Source organism: Coenobita brevimanus, chromosome 95 (genome assembly GCF_032717465.1).
Source record: "Coenobita brevimanus isolate Jiangsu-jjx chromosome 95, ASM3271746v2, whole genome shotgun sequence".
Lineage (NCBI taxonomy): Eukaryota > Metazoa > Arthropoda > Malacostraca > Decapoda > Coenobitidae > Coenobita > Coenobita brevimanus.
In genome coordinates, this window is record NC_137048.1 from 13,449,926 (window position 1) to 13,469,925 (window position 20,000).

Consider the following 20,000-nt stretch of genomic DNA (forward strand, 5'->3'; position numbering starts at 1 on the left):
GTAAATAAACCAGGGAATTAGTGAAGGAAGAATTGGATGATTGGAAGGGAAGGAGGGAGGCAACGAGGAAGAAGAAAGGGAGGGAAGGAGGAAAGAAGGAGAGGAGAAGGAAAGAGGGAGGGAGAGAAGAAGGAAGGAAGGAGGGAGAGAAAGTAGGGAAGGAAGGAGGAAAGAAGGAGAGGAGAAGGAAAGAGGGAGGGAAAGAAGAGGGACGGAGGGAGGGAGAGAAAGTAGGGAATGAAGGTTCTGGGTAGGAGTCGAGATGGTGCCAAGCCAGACCCTCCAGAATTGAAGTAAAGGAAGGAACACTGATGTGGGAAGGAAGGGAGAAGGAAGGAGGGAAGGAAGGAAGGAAGGAAGGAAGGTAGATAGGTAGGGAGGAAGAAAGAGCCAAGAGGGAAAAGGAGGATGAAGGATGAAGGAAAAGAATGAAGGAAAGGAGAACTGTAGAGGAGAAAGGAAGGAGGAAGAGAGATAGAGTAATAAAGTATGGATTGGGAAGGAAGATATGAGGAGAAAAAGAAGGAATGGGCACACACTCACACACACACACACACACACACACACACACACACACACACACACACAAGAAAGGGAATAGACAAAATCCACTCAACTACCGACCAGTATCACTAACCAGTGTTGTAAGCAAGGTATTAGAAAAGCTGATAAGAAAAGCTTGGGTAAATCATCTAGAAGAACACAATATGATAACAGAAAGACAGTTTGGTGTCAGAAAAGGAAAATCATGTGTTACTAATCTGTTGAGCTACTATAACAGAGTAACAGACACATTACAGGAAAGAGAAAGATGGGTGGACAGTATCTATTTAGATTTCAAGAAAGCATTTGACACAGTACCACAACAAAGACTTTTATGGAAACTGTACCATCAAGGAGGAATTCGAGGCAAACTGTATTGTTGGATGCAAGATTTTCTCATAAAAAGAGAAATGAGAACAGTACTAAGGGGAAATTACTCATCATGGAAAGAAGTGACTAGTGGAGTACCACAGGGCTCAGTGCAGGCACCAATCATGGTTTTAGTGTATATAAATGATATAGACAGCAACACTGGAAATGAGAGCTATCTGAATATGTTTGCAGGTGATGCAAAAATACAAAGGAGAATTACTAACAGACTCGTAAAGAGCTACAAGAAGAATTAAATAAACTTCATGAATGGAGTAATACATGGCAAATGGAATTCAGTGTGGACAAGTGTCATGTAATCAAGTTTGGTAAAAGTGGAAAAAGACCTGATTGGGATTATACATTATGAAATAAAACTCTACACACATCAGAAAGAGAGAAGGACCTAGGTGTGATTATCAATAACAGACTATCTCCGGCTGACCACATCAGTGAGAAGGTACGGAACATGTATACACTGCTTGCAAATATGAGAATAGCATTCACATACATAAATGAAGACATGCTAAGAAAGATAATAACATCATTCATCAGACCAACCCTGGAGTATGCATCAGTAGTCTGGAGTCCTCATCTCAAAAAACACATAGACAAGATTGAAAAAGTTCAAAGGGCCGCTACAAGATGGATACCAAGCTTAAGGGATCTAAGTTACGAAGAAAGACTAAATAAACTGAATCTACCAACACTAGAGGAGAGAAGGAAAAGAGGTGACATGATAATGCTATATAAATGCATATCAGGGAAGGAGAAAATAGACATAAATTATTACATAACTTATGGGGAAGCATCAGCAAGAGGACACTGCAAAAAACTCATAAAAAGAGAGGTGATAAAGACGTAAGGAAATTTAGTTTCCCAAACAGAGCAGTTGATCAGTGGAATGCACTACCGAATGAAATAGTGAGCCAAATAATTCACAAATTTAAGGATATGTACGATAAATATGGTTTAAGACACGGGACAGTACGAGCTTGACTCATTCCTGTAAAGATACAATTAGGTAAGAGGAACTAGGTAAGAATACACACACACACACACACACACACACACACACACACACACACACACACACAGAATCCAATCTCACTCTCACTTTAATTATTCTCTTCATGCTTTCTCAAACTTCCATCTCTCCATAAATCAGTTCCCTTCTATGTCATTATATTTAAATTCCTCTCTCTCTCTCTCTCTCTCTCTCTCTCTCTCTCTCTCTCTCTCTCTCTCTCAAAGCTAAGTGAGTCTTTGGAACATGGAAGTTAAGAAGAAAGTAAAGTAGATGGAAAACTCATATCATTATCACCGTCATCATCATCATCATCATCATTATATTTCTCGCCTAAAGATGGGTAATAATAATCAGTATATGGAAAATGCATTAATGGTGAAAACGAAGGACTAAGTGGATGAAATACAGGTACAGACTGACAGGTAGACTGATACAGACTGACAGACAGACAGACGGTCATGTAGATAGAAATGGTGATGGTGGAGTGGCTGGAGAGGTGGTTTTATGTGGTTTTATTATTACACCAACAGAGTAATAGAAGGTTGATATATGGATACATGTATAGTGGTTTTCGCATTTATATATTGACTCCCAGAAGAATGACACAAGAGACGGTATTGTAAAAGCCACGGTGTTGGATGTTTGTGTTGAACCAGCACGGCGGTTGTCATGGTTACGTGACGTCACACTTCGGCCCTCTATACAACTCCTAAACATTAATTAAGGAGGTCCATCGCGTTTACAAAGGCGCCCTTGAGTGAGGATAATAGCTCCGTGTTGACATGGGGCCTCTGAATGAGGATAATAGCTCCGTGTTGACATGGGGCCCGGAAGTGAGCATAATACGCCAGCGTTTACATCTCGCCCTGCAATGAGCATAATACGCCAGTGTCTACAATTCACCCTGTAGTGAGCATAATACGCCAGTGTTTACATTTCGCCCCGTAGTGAGTATAATATGCCAGTGTTTACATTTCGCCCTGTAGTGAGCATTTCTCCATTTGAACTCCTGCAGTCCAGTTATTTTTCCTTTTTTATTCTATCACGAGCGAGCGAGGGATGTTTTTTCTCAGTTAAGTTTGGAAATGAGCGACCCGACCCGACCCAACCGTAAAGCTAAGAAGAAGCTAATAACTTTACTCGTATGTGAAGTACAGTGTAAATTCTTTCTGCACGTGATAGTCATTCAATATATTTTGTGATCAACTAAAAACTCACCCATAAAGGCGTAGCAACCCCTAGCAGTCTCCAGTTTTCCAAGGCAGTGTTCGGCTCTAATTGCTGAGCGCCTCAATTACGAAATCATATTTTAAAAGTTTTCGGTCATAACACTTTTTTTTTTTTTTTTTCACCAACTCTAACATTGAAATATCGTAGATTCCATCTTTGATTTTATATCACAGGGAAATTGTGATGACACGGCGCTCTCTCGCTCGTCACGCGCTCGCAAACGCACTTTACTGGGTTTATACAGTACTGGTTTATTTATTTATTTTTGGTAATTTGCCTTCTCTCTAGAGTGTTTAGACACATTTTGAAGTGGAGGATTTAGTTTTCATTAACCGCACGACAGTTACGCTGATTATAACCACTCCCTTACGATAAATAACGAGACAGTGAACAATAACTTTTGAACCAGCTTTTTCAAACATTGTGTAAAAGTTGCGTATTTCTTCGACTAAAAATTGGACCGATATTCCTCACCTTGACTGTACTTCCCTATTCAATAAAACCCATTGCCATATTGAACGATGTTAGTATAAAGCCAAGAGGGTAGAGGATATTGGTATGTCTCTGTGCTACAATCCTTTCACCTTAACTTGGCCAAGGTTTTCGTCGCTCGGCAGTTTATATCACGCAGGTCTGTGGCGGAAAAAGACAATTCCACAGCTCTACATCCATTCCATAGCACGTATTTGTGACGATCATCATATTCTAGTGTTAAATGAAAGAAAAGCACTCGGGGAACGAATGTCAATCGCCCGCCAGAATATGCTATTGGCCAAGTCCAAGATTTTGGCCACATTTTGATACCCTGAAGGTTTCCTGTTGATAGCTCAAGCAGTTCATGAGATATAATGGGAGCGCACACACACACACACATACACACACACACACACACACACACAGGCAGGTAAAAAAGATTATCGCTCAGCCTTCTATAGGCGGAGCGATAATTTGTCAGTTCATCATTCAAGATGGAGAGGGGGAAATATTAGGGTCAAATTACAGTTCAAGAGAATAATTAAAAAAAAAAAATACACCTACTCAAGAACCGAATTTTGCCCTCGGAGGGAGAGTGAGAGCCAGAATTAACCCTCCCTTATGCTGGCGTGGTACTTTTGGGGAGGGTGTGTCTGTAGGAAGTGAACCATGTAAAAGTCCATGTGTTATAATGACGGTGTGTGTGTGTGTGTGTGTGTGTGTGTGTGTGTATATAGGAACAGAGCTATAATTACTAATAAGTTTATGGGCGAATGAGTTATTTTTCATAACATCCTCACACTTGATGTAGTGCTGCCTACTTCTTCCTTCACTTTTATAATTCTTTTTCTGTGTCTGTCCTCCTCTTTTCCTCTTTCTCACCATCATCCACTCATTTGATGTAGAGCTGCCTACTTCTTCTTTCACCTTTATCATTCTGTTTCTGTCCTCCTCTCTTCCTATTTCTCCCATCTTTCCTGTCACTTTTTATTACTCTTCTCTCATGATCAGGTGGCTTTACATTTAATGACAAGCCTAATGGTTTTCTGTAAGCCAGGCAACCATTTACAACTCTGGGTGGTAACCATATAACCAATCTATACGTGTTCCCCACGAGTCAACAAGTTGGTTGGCAGAGGGTTAGTGCCCCTCCCCTGAAAACAACTAACTCAAAGACAAACGGTCACCCCTTAAGTGATTATGGCGTCTGGCTATAGACAGACAGATAGATAGATAGATAGACAGATAGTTGGACAGAGGGAGAAATAGACAGATAGACAGATAGATAGTAAATGAAATGAGGAAAAGGCTAAAAGGGAACATATATTAATACCGGTATATATATATATATATATATATATATATATATATATATATATATATATATATATATATATATATATATATATATATATAATCTCTCTCTCTCTCTATACTGTATATATGTATGTATATATATATATATATATATATATATATATATATATATATATATATATATATATATATATATATATATATTCTAATTTCTCCCTTCAGAAGATTTCATGGACACACCACACAACACCATATCACACCACACACCACACCACACAACACCACACAACACACACCACACCATATAACACCATACACCACACACCACACCACACCACACAACACCACACACCACACACCACACCACACAACACCAAACACCACACACCACACAACACAACACCAAACACCACACAACACCAAACCACACCACACCACACCACACACCACACCACACCACACAACACACCACATCACACAACACACATCACACAACACACCATATCACACAACACACCACACCACACACCACACTACATCATACAACAAAACACATCACACAACACACCACATCACATTACACACCACATCACACAACACACCACATCACACCACACACTACACCACACAACTCACTACATCACACACCACACCACACCACATCACATAACACACCACACCACACATCACACAAAACACCACATCACACACCACACCTCACCACACAACACATCAAACCACACAACACACCACATCACACAAAACACCACACCACACAACACACGACACCACACCACACAACACACCACATCACACAACACACAACACACCACACACATCACACAACACACCACATCACACAAAACACCATATCACACAACAGACCACATCACACAATACACTACATCACACAACACACCACATCACACAACACACCACACCACACACCACACCACACAACACACCACATCACACAAAACACCACATCACACACCACACCACACCACACAACACAGCACACAACACACCACGTCACACACCACACCACACCACACAACACACCACATCACACAACACACCACATCACACAACACACCACATCACACACCACACCACACCACACCACACTACAAACATACCACATCACATCACATCACAAACCACACCACACAACACACCACACAACACACCACATCACACAATGCACCACACCACACAACACATCACGCAACACACCACATCACACCACACACCACACCATACTACTCACCACATCACACGACACACCACATCACACAACACACAACACAACACACCACACCACATCACAAACCACATCACATCACACAACACATCACATGACACAATACACCACATCACACACCACACCACATTACACAACACACCACTTCACATAACACATTCACCACACAACACACCACATCACACAACACACCACATCACAACACACCATACAACACACCACACCATATCACACAGCACACCACATCACACAACACACCACATCACACAACACACCACATTACACAACACACCACATCACACAACACACCACATCACACCACACACCACACCACACTACACAACACCACACCACACAACATACCACACCACAGAACACACCACACCACACAGCACCACACCACAAAACACACCACACCACACAACATATCAAATCACACAATACACCACACCAATCCACGCTACATCACACAATACATCACACAACACACAACACCACACACCACATCACACACCACACCACATCACACACCACAACACAACACACCATATCACACAACAGAATATATCACACACCACAACACATCACATCACACAACACACCACATCACACGACACACCACATCAACAACACACCACATCACACACCACAACACACCACATCATATAATACACATCACACAGCACACCACATCACACAAAACACCACATCACACAACACAACACACCATTTCACACAACACAATACATCACATAGCACACCACATCACACCACACAACACATCACACAGCACACCACATCACACAACACACCACATCACACAACACAACACATCACACAACACAACACATCACACAACACAACACATCACACAGCACACCATATCACACAACACACCACATCACACAACACAACACACCACACAACACACCACATCACACAATAAACCACACCACTCAACACATCACACAACACACCACATCTCACCACACATCACACCATAGAATTCACCACATCACACAACAGGTCACATCACACAACATACCACATCACACAACACACCGCATCACACAACACACAACACAACACACCACACCACATCACACTCCACACCACATCACGCAACACATCACATGACACAATAAACCACATCACACACCACACCACATCACACACCACACCACATTACACAACACACCACATCACACAACACACACCACACAACACACCACATCACACAACACACCACATCACATAACACACCACATCACACAACACACCACATCACAACACACCACACAACACACCACATCATATCACACAACACATCACACAACACACCACATGACACAACACACCGCATCACACACCACAACACACAACACACCACACAACATACCACACCTCACCACACAACACACCATGCGACAGAACACACCACACAAAACACATCAAACAACACATCACACAACACACCACACAACACAACACACCATTTCACGCTACATCACACAACACACCACATCACACACTACATCACACACCACACCATATCACACACCACAAAACAACACACCGTATCACTCAACAGAATATATCACACACCACAACACATCACATCACACAACGCAACACACACCACAACACACCACATCACACGACACACCACATCAACAACATACCACATCACACACCACAACACAACACATCATACAATACACTACCCAACACACCATATCACACAACACAATACATCACACAGCACACCACATCACACAGCACACCACATCACACAGCACACCACATCACACAGCACACCACATCACACAACACACCACATCACACAACACAACATATCACACAACACAACACATCACACAACACAACACATCACACAACACAACACATCACAAAGCACACCACATCACACAACACAACACACCACACAACACAACACACCACACAACACACCACATCAAACACCACACCACACCACACAACACACCACGTCACACACCACAACACCTCACACAACACATCACACAACACACCACATCACACAACAAACCACATCACACAACACACCACATAACACAACACACAACGTTACACACTATACTACATCACACAACACACCACATCACACAACACACCACACCACACAACACACCACACCACACAACACACCACATCACAGAACACAACACACCACATTACAAAACACACCACACAACACACAACACCATACAACATAACACATCACACAAAACACCATATCACACTACACACCACACATTACACACCACACATCACACAACACAGCACACAACACACTACACAACACAAAACATCTCACAACAGAGCACATCACACAACACACCACACAACACACCACATCACACAACACACCAGAACACATCACACAACACAACACACAACACATCACACAACACACCACATCAAACAACACAGCACATTACTCAACACACCACATCACACAACACACCATATCACAAAACACACCACATCAAACAATAGAGCACATCACACAACACACCACATCACACAACACAACACACAACACATCACACAACAAACCACATCATACAACACAGCACATCACACAACGCACTACGTCACACAACATATCACACAACACAACACACCACATCACAGCACACCACATCACACAAGACACCACATCACATAACACCACATCGCACAACACACCACATCACACGACACACCACATCATAACAAACCACACCACACAACACCCTACACCACACAACACACCATATCACACAACATACCAGATCACAACACCCCACATCACACAATACACCACATCACAACACACCACAGAACACACCACATCCCATCACACAACATACCACATCACACACCACACCACACAACACATCACACCACGCAACACACCACATCACACAACACACCACATAACACACCACATAACATACCACACCACATCACACGCCACACAACATCACATCACACAAGACACCATATCACACAACACACCACAACACACCACACCACACCACACCACACAACACACCACAACACACAACACACCACAACACACCACACCACACAACACAACACACCACAACATACCAAACAACACACCACACAACACAACACATCATACAACACACCACACCACACCACACACCACACGACACCACACCACACCACACACCACACCACACCACACAACACACGACAGCACACAACACACCACACCACACAACACACCACACCACACAATACACCACACCACTCAACACACATCACACAACACACCACACCACAAAACACACCACACCACACAACACAAAACACCACTCAACACACCACATCACACAACACACCACACCACACAACACTTCACACCACACAACACACCACATCACACAACACCACATCACACCACACACCACACCACACGACTCACCACACCACACAACACACCACACCACACAACACACCACACCACACAACACACCACATCACACAACACACCACATCACATCACACAGCACACCGCATGACACCACACACCACACCGCACAACACACCGCACCACACAACACACCACATCACACCACACACCACACCACACAACACATCACACAACACACCACACCACACAACACACCACACCACACCACACAACACTCCACATCACACAACACACCACATCACACAACACACCACACCATACAACATACCACATCACACAACATACCACATCACACAACACACCACATCACACAACACACCACATTACACAACACACCACACCACAGAACACACCATATCACACAACCCACCACATTGCACAATACACTACACTACACAACAAAGAACACAACACACCACACCACACACCAAACCACATCACACAACACATTACATGACACAATACACCACATCACACACGACACCACATCACACAACACAGCACATCACACAACACATACATTACACAACACACCACGTCACACACAACACCACATCACACAACACATCACACGACACTATACACCACATCACACAACACACCACACCACACAAAACACCACATCATAACACACCACACAACACACAACACCACATCACACAAAACACCACATCACACAACACACCAGACACCACACCATACAACGCACCACACCACATATCACACATCATACAACACACCACATCACACAACACACCACATCACACACCACACCACACATCACACATCATACAACACACCACATCACACAACACATCACATCACACACCACACCACACAACACACCATATCATACACCACACCAGACAATACAACTTACAACACAACACACCTCATCACACAATACAACTTACCACGCAACACACGACATCACACAACACGCCACATCAGACACCACACCACACAACACAACACACCACACACCACACCACATCACACACCAAGACACCTCACACAAGACGTCTTTTCAAACAACACATCACACAACACACCACACCAAACAACACATCACATCACACAGTACACTACATCACACAATACACCACATTACACAATACACCACACCACATCACATAACACACCACATCACAAAACACACCACATCACACAACACACCACATCACAAGACACACCACATCACACAACACACCACATCGCACACCACACCACATCACACAACACAACATATCACTCAACACACCACATCACAGAACACACCAAATCACACAACACAACACAACACACAACACACCACATCACACAACACACCACATCACACAACACACCACATCACACAACACACCACATCACACACCATACCACATCACACAACACACATTACATCACACAACACACCACAACACAAAAAACACACACCACCACACATCACACAAAACACCACACACCACACCACATTACACAACACACCACATCACACAACACACCACATCACACAACACACCACACACAAAACCACAACACATCACACACGTCATCGCACAACACACCACATCGCACAACACACCACATCACTCAACACAGCACACAACATACCTAATCACACACCATATCACACACCACACACCACACCACATCACACAACACACCACATAACACAACACAACACAACAATACACAACACACCACATCACACAACACACCACATCACACAACACACTACAACACATCACACAACACACCACATCACGCAACACACATCACGCGACACACCACATCACGCGACACACCACATCACACACCACACCACATCACACAACACACCACATCACACAAGACAACACATGACACACCACACCACATTACACAACACAACACATCACACACCATATGACACACCACAACACATCACACAACACACCACATCACACAACACACCCCATTACACGCCACACCACATCACACAACACATCACACCACACCCCACACCACTTCACACACCATACCACATCACACAACACACCACATCACCCAACACACCACACCACACCCCACACCACATCACACACCATACCACATCACACAACTCAACACATCACACAACACAACATACCACATCACACTCCACGCCACATCACACAGCACATCACATCACACAACAAACCACATCACACAACAAACCACATCACACAACAAACCACATCACACAACAAACCACATCACACAGCACAACACACAAATCACACACTACACCACACAACACAGCACATCACACTCCACACCATACCACACAATACACCACATCACACACCACACCACACCGCACCACACAACAGAACGAATCACACACCACGTCACACCACACAACACAACACATCACACAACACACCACAACAAACAACACACTACATCATACAACGCACCACATCACACACGACACAGCATTACACACCACACCACATCACACACTACACCACATCACACAACACACGACACCATACACACCACACAACACACCACATCACACAACACACCACATCACACAACACACCACACAACACATCACATGGTACAACACACCACACCATACAACATAACACATCACATAACATACCATATCACACCACACATCACACACCACACATCACACAACACAGCAAACAACACACCACACAATATAAATCACACAACACAGCACATCACAAAACACACCAGACAACACACCACATCACACAACACACCAGAACACATCACACAACACAACACACAACACATAACACAACACACCACATCAAACAACACAGCACATTACACAACACACCACATCACACAACACACCACATCACACAACACACCACATCACACAACACACCACATCAAACAACACACCACATCACACAACACACCACATCACACAACACACCAGAACACATCACACAACACAACACACAACACATCACACAACACACCACATCAAACAACACACCACATCACACAACACACCACATCACACAACGCACCACATCACACAACACATCACACAACATATCACACAACATATCACACGACACACCACATCACGCAACACACCACATCACACAACACACCACATCACACAACACACCACATCGCACAACACACATCACACAACACACCACGTCATAACACACCACATCACACAACACACTACACCACACAACACACCTAATCACAACACCCCACATCACACAATACACCACATCACAACACACCACAGAACACACCACATCCCATCACACAACATACCACATCACACACCACACCACACAACACACCACACCACACAACACACCACATCACACAACACACCACATAACACACCACACAACACAACACACCACATAACACACCACACAACACACCACACCACATCACACAACACACCACATCACATCACGCAAGACACCATATCACACAACACACCTCAACACACCACACCACACCACACAACACACCACACCACACAACACACCACAACACACCACACCACACCACACAACACACCACAACACACCAAACAACACATCACACAACACAACACAACACAACACAACACAACACACCACACACCACAAAACACCACACCACACAACACACCACACCACACAACACACCACACCACACAACACACCACACCACACAACACACCACACAACTCAACACACCACACCACACAACACACCACACCACACAACACATCACACAACACAACACAACACAACACAAAACAACACACCACACACCACAAAACACCACACCACACAACACACCACACCACACAACACACCACACCACACACCACACCACACAACACACCACACCACACAACACAACACATCACACAACACACCACATCACACAATACACCACATCACACAACACACCACATCACACAATACACCACATCACACAACACACCACATCACACAATACACCACATCATACAACACACAACATCACACAATACACCACATCACACAACACACCACATCACACAACACACCACATCACACAACACACCACATCACACAATACACCACATCACACAATTCCCAGAACTATTTAGCACTGCTCATAGCAAATCCACCTTGCCAAACGTAATCCCAGTCTCCATCATCTATCAATCCTACCAACAATGTCATCCACAATCCCACCCACAATGCCACCCACAGTCCCACCCACAATCCCACCCACAATGCCACCCACAGTCCCACCCACAGTCCCAAACAATCCCACCCACAATGCCACCCACAGTCCCACCTACAGTCCCACCCACAATCCCACCCACAATCCCCATTCTCATCATAGCTCATTAATTTCCACCATCCCACAATCACTGTCTAGCTCATTCAACTCTCACATCCACATCATCATTCTCACAGTCCTTCAATGACTGGCCAGATAATTGCACAAGAAGAGCTCTCTCTCTCTCTCTCTCTCTCTCTCTCTCTCTCATTGTGTCTGTTATTGGCTGTTTACCCTTTTTATTTGGTGGTGTTTGTGCTTAATGATTGCTCTCTCTCTCTCTCTCTCTCTCTCTCTCTCTCTCTCTCTCTCTTCATGTGTCTGTCATTGACTGTTTACCCTTGATGTTTGATGGTGTTTGCACTTTATTATGTAATACGTAATGCTCTCTGTCTCTGTCTCTCTCTGTCTGTCTGTCTGTCTCTCTCAGCTAATCACCTCCAATCAACTTACCTTCTTTCTTGGAGATTATGAGAAAACAGATCCAGTCAGATTAAAAATTTCTTTCCGTCACATAAGAGAATATTGATAATGTTGCAAATCAAAAATATCATCACGAATTTCAATATACTTCCAAAGTCAGTCAAAGTTTATACCGTATATGTAAAAAATATCCTTTTTTCTCAGGAATTTCAGACATTTTTCCTTTTTTTTTTTTTTTTTTTGACTTACAAGTGCATTTCAGTTCCGAATTTCAGTAAACTTCAGGAAAATCAAAAAATGTCGCATATATATATATATATATATGGATTTTTGGGAGCGTCACTAAGGGTGTGAAATTAATGTTTGTGACTTTATATAACGTCAGGAAATTCAGTTCTCTTCATATTCACTGTTTACACGTGAATCATGTTACTATTAAATACACGTGACGCATGTGGCTTTATCAAACACGTGCTTTTCAGGACGTGCGTTTGTGTTTGGGCACGTGTGTTTGAGGAGGAGAGGAGGAGGGGGAGGAGAGGTCCGGGAAGTAATACGTCTTCTTGTGTCCTCTCTCTTCCATATCTCCCGTAAAAGAGAGGGTGAGAGGGGAGAAGGAAGAGGAGTGTGTCGGGGAGGGAGGGAGAGCGTGGGTCCAACCTCCCATGCGTCTGGGGGATAACTGAGCGAAAAGGATCTCAGCCTGAACGTTATATTGGCCGTCTGCTCTCCCTCCCTCCCTCTCTCTCTCTTTCTCTCTCTCTCTAAACACCCACACTTTAAGCACTCTGCATTGTCTGAGCCTACTAATTCTCTCTCTCTCTCTCTCTCTCAAGCCTTGTAGTGGGATTGAGGTGTGTGTGTGTGTGTGTGTGTGTGTGTGTGTGTGTGTGTGTGTGTGTGTGTGTGTGTGTGTGTGTGTGTTGGGGGTAACAGTATCTGGGGCAGTAATTACAAAAAGCAAAGGTTGGATGGATGGATGAATATGCACGTGGATGGATGGATGGATGGATGGTTGGGCGGGTGGGTAGGCAAGTGGATGGATGGATGGATGTGCAGATGGATGGATGGATGGATGGGAGGGCGGGTGGCTGTGCGAATGGATGGATGTATGGATGGATGAATAGATGGATGGATGGATGGATGGATGGGTGGGTGGATGGATGTTTGGGTGGATGGATGGATGCGTGGATGGATGGATGGATGGATTGGTGGGTGGATGGATGAATGGATGGATGGACGGATGGGTGGGTGGATGGATGGGTGGACGGATGAATTAATACATTGCTGGCTCTATATCCTTTCCACAGCACTTCTTCATGACTAGCAGCATATTCTAGCATTAATAAATTGTTACACCTCAGCATCGGAGAGAGAGAGAGAGAGAGAGAGAGAGAGAGAGAGAGAGAGAGAGAGAGAGAGAGAGAGAGAGAGAGAGAGAGAGAGAGAGAGAGAGAGAGAGAGAGAGAGAGAGAGAGAGAGAGAGATGGTAATTTGGGGTCAAGTAAATGAGAAAAGCGTATGGTTAATTTTGTTTGGCAAGAACAGAGGAAAAATTGACTACTACTGATACCACTATATCATCACTATCATCATCATCATCATCATCATCATCATCATCATTATCATCATCACTATCAACATCACCAACATCACCACCATGAAAATCAATACAATCATCATCATCTTAATCATCATCATCGTCAATATCATCATCACCACCATCACCACCATGAAAATCAGTACAATCACCATCATCTTAATCATCATCATCATCATCACCACCATCACCACCATGAAAATCAGTACAATCACCATCATCTTAATCATCATCATCATCATCACCACCATCACCACCATGAAAATCAGTACAATCACCATCATCTTAATCATCATCATCATCATCACCACCATCATCAATCTCATCATCATCAATACCTTTATCATCATCATCATCATTATCATCATCACTATCATCACCACCATCACCACCATGAAAATCAATACAATCACCATCATCTTAATCATCATCATCATCACTATCATAACCACCATCACTACCATGAAAATCAGTACAATCACCATCATCTTAATCATCATCATCATCATCATCATCACATCATCAATCTCATCATCATCAATACCTTTATCATCATCATCATCATCATCATCATCATCATCACTACCATCATTACCATCACCAGCATCATCACCATCATCATCATCAACATCATCTTAACTGCTCATTAAAATATGGTATATATCCAAATCTATTAACCAGCTTTGTCTGTCAGTCAGTCTGTAACCATTTAGAGTGTGTTTTAACCCCCCTAGAGAGAGAGAGAGAGAGAGAGAGAGAGAGAGAGAGAATAATTCCAGTTTACTTTCTAGCTGTGGTAAACAAATATGGCAATCCCTTATGAGTGGATGGCTGGAAATTTCAACCCTCCCAATAGTAATTATCCAAGGTCCCAAGAACTGCGGAAAATGACATGACGAAGAGACGCCAAAGTCATTCAAAAAACTAGTATTTTCTTGTATACTTGGATTTTTTTTTTTTTTTTTTGCCATTTTTAGTGATTAAGCGAAGGCCAAGAGAGGTTACTGTTTTTTTTTTTTTTTTTTTTTAAGTAACAGAACAGAGGAAGGAAAAACAAATGAATAAAAAATAATAATCCATACACCAGATTACTGGTGTCCTCTGTTCATAAAATATCTGTAACAGTTCGACTTGAACAGCTGTGGGTTTAAGTTTGGAGGGAAACAACTCTGGGGAAGCGAGTTCCAGAGAGATGCAGTTCAGAGAATGAAAGAATTCTGATAGGCAGAAGTTCTGCAATATGGCTGAGTGATATTCCAGTCATGAACGCTATCAGATGCCCGTGTAGCACGAGGAAAGGCATGGAGAGGTGGCATCATGGATGCAACTTCATCTGAGCATTTGCCATAAAAATATCTGTAAAATAATGCATGGGAGGCAACATTCCTTCTTACTTGTACGGGAGGTAATTTATTTGAAATGGCAGGGTTGTTAATAATTCTAACAGCTTTGTTCTGAATTTCGTCTAGTTGTTTTAATGCAATCTCTTCACATCCATTTCACAAGGGTGACCAATATTCAAGCTGAGAGTGCTCATGGCTCTATAAATTATTGCTAACTGCTTGTCAGTGAAGAAGTTACGGACTCTGTACAATAATCCAACTTTCTTTGAGGCGGTTTTAGCAAGTGATCTACCATAAGAGGTCCAGCTCAGGGCATTGTTAAGTGAGACGCCAAGAATTTCAATACTTTTGGAGATGAGAATATTAGTAGCACTGAAGGTAATGTACTAATCTGGCAATATCTGTCTATTAGTAAATTGTATATATTTAGTTTTACTAGCATTAAATGAGACATGGTTGTTTTGTCCCCATTCATTGATCGTAGATAGGTTTTCATTTATGGAAATCACTGTACTAAGTTAAGAGGTAGAGATACTAGACTTTGTAAATGGGTGTCTGAGTGTGAATGAACTATGTAGTGTTGAGTCATCTGCATATGAGTGGATGGGATTGTGGGTGACAGATAAGAGATCATTAATATGAACCAGGAATAGGGTTGGAGCCAGAACTGATCCCTGCGGCACACCAGCGTTAATTGAGTGGAAATTGGAATATACATCATCTACTTTTACTCTTATTTTCCTGTCACTAAGATATGAAGAAATCAAAGGAATAAAAGACGGTAGTCCATAGCAGGGGAGTTTGGACAGCAGGGAACAGTGCCATACTCTGTATACTTTGTATACAATAAGATCTTGTAACTATATATATATATATTCGATATACAGTAAAACCTCTACAACTCGGCATAATACATGTGCAAGCCTTGCCGAGTTAGCCTATTTGCCGAGTTGTAGGGATGAACTTTAAGTTCCCCCCCAGCACACACACACACAAAAGGAATAAATGGAAAAAAATTAAAAGTTTTTACAATAAATAGTACAAGCTGCCTTACATGGTTCCATGCAGTTGAAGGGTGTATTCCAGGCATAGAGGAGGACTTTTGGTAGATTTTGGAGGTGTTAGGGGGGCTTAAGATCACTTTTGGGCACACCTTTACTGTACTGTACTTGACACTGTACGCTACGTAAAGCACAATTAACACTATAAAGGCCAATACTGTAATGTATTTATCACATGTACTATACTGGGGAATTAAACACTAAACACTTAAACATTACTGTACAACTCGGCATCTTACCGAGTTGGAGGGATTTTTGCCGACTCTCTTCCTCTTATGTGTGCATTTTTAGGAATTTTTGAATTTTGATTTTTTAAATGAATATTTTGGAGCCATCCCGATTTGTAGAAGTTTCCGACTTGAAGGATGCCGAATTGTAAAGGTTTTACTGTATTGCTGCTCTCGGGTGTCTTCCCTTTCCTCTCTTCCATCCTTCTTTCCTTCCCTCCTCTTCTGTCTTTCTATCCTTCATTCTTTCCTCGTCCTTCTGCCTACGGGTGACTTTACACTTCCTCTTCTGTCTTTCTTTTCCTCATTCTTTCCTTTTCCTTCTCCCTGTGGGTGACTCTACACTGAATGACAAGCCAAATGGTTTCCTGTACACCAGGAACCATTTCCTTTCCTGGGTGGTAACGATATAACCAAATTTTGGCACCTGGTGCTTCAGTGGGTAATTATTACGCTCTAGTCGGATTGAGCTGGTGAAGGTTTATATCCAAGGGGTGGCTGGGGTTGAGTGCTCATGTAATACCACTTGGGGATGGGTGAGGCTGGTCACTCTCATCTTAAATGTCGAGACCAACTGCCTAGCCCTGGGCTCCTATGCTCCTCTTGGGGCAATGTAGGATTGGATAATGATGATAGATGGATATATATATATATATATATATATATATATATATATATATATATATATATATATTTATATATACATAAATATATATATATATATATATATTTTTTATTAATATATACATATATATATATATATATATATATGTTTATATTTATATATATATATATTTATATCTATCTATCTATCTATCTAACTATCTATATATAAATCTATCTATATCTATCTATCTATATTATATATATACATTATCTATCTATCTATCTATCTATATATATATATATATATATATATATATATATATATACATAATATCTATCTATCTATCTATATACATATATATGTCTATATATCTATAGATAGATAGATAGACAGACAGATAGATAGATAGATAGATAATATCTATCTATCTATCTCTGTATCTATCTATCTATCTATCTATCTATCTATATATATATATATATATATATATATATATATATATATAGAGAGAGAGAGAGAGAGAGAGAGATATATAGATATATATATGTATATAGATAGATAAATAGATAGATAGATAATGTATATATATAATATATATATAATATATCTGTATCTATCTATCTATCTATCTATCTATATTATATCTATCTATCTATCTATCTATCTATCTATAAATATATATATATATATATATTGCCAGATGCCTTAATCACGTTTGGGGTG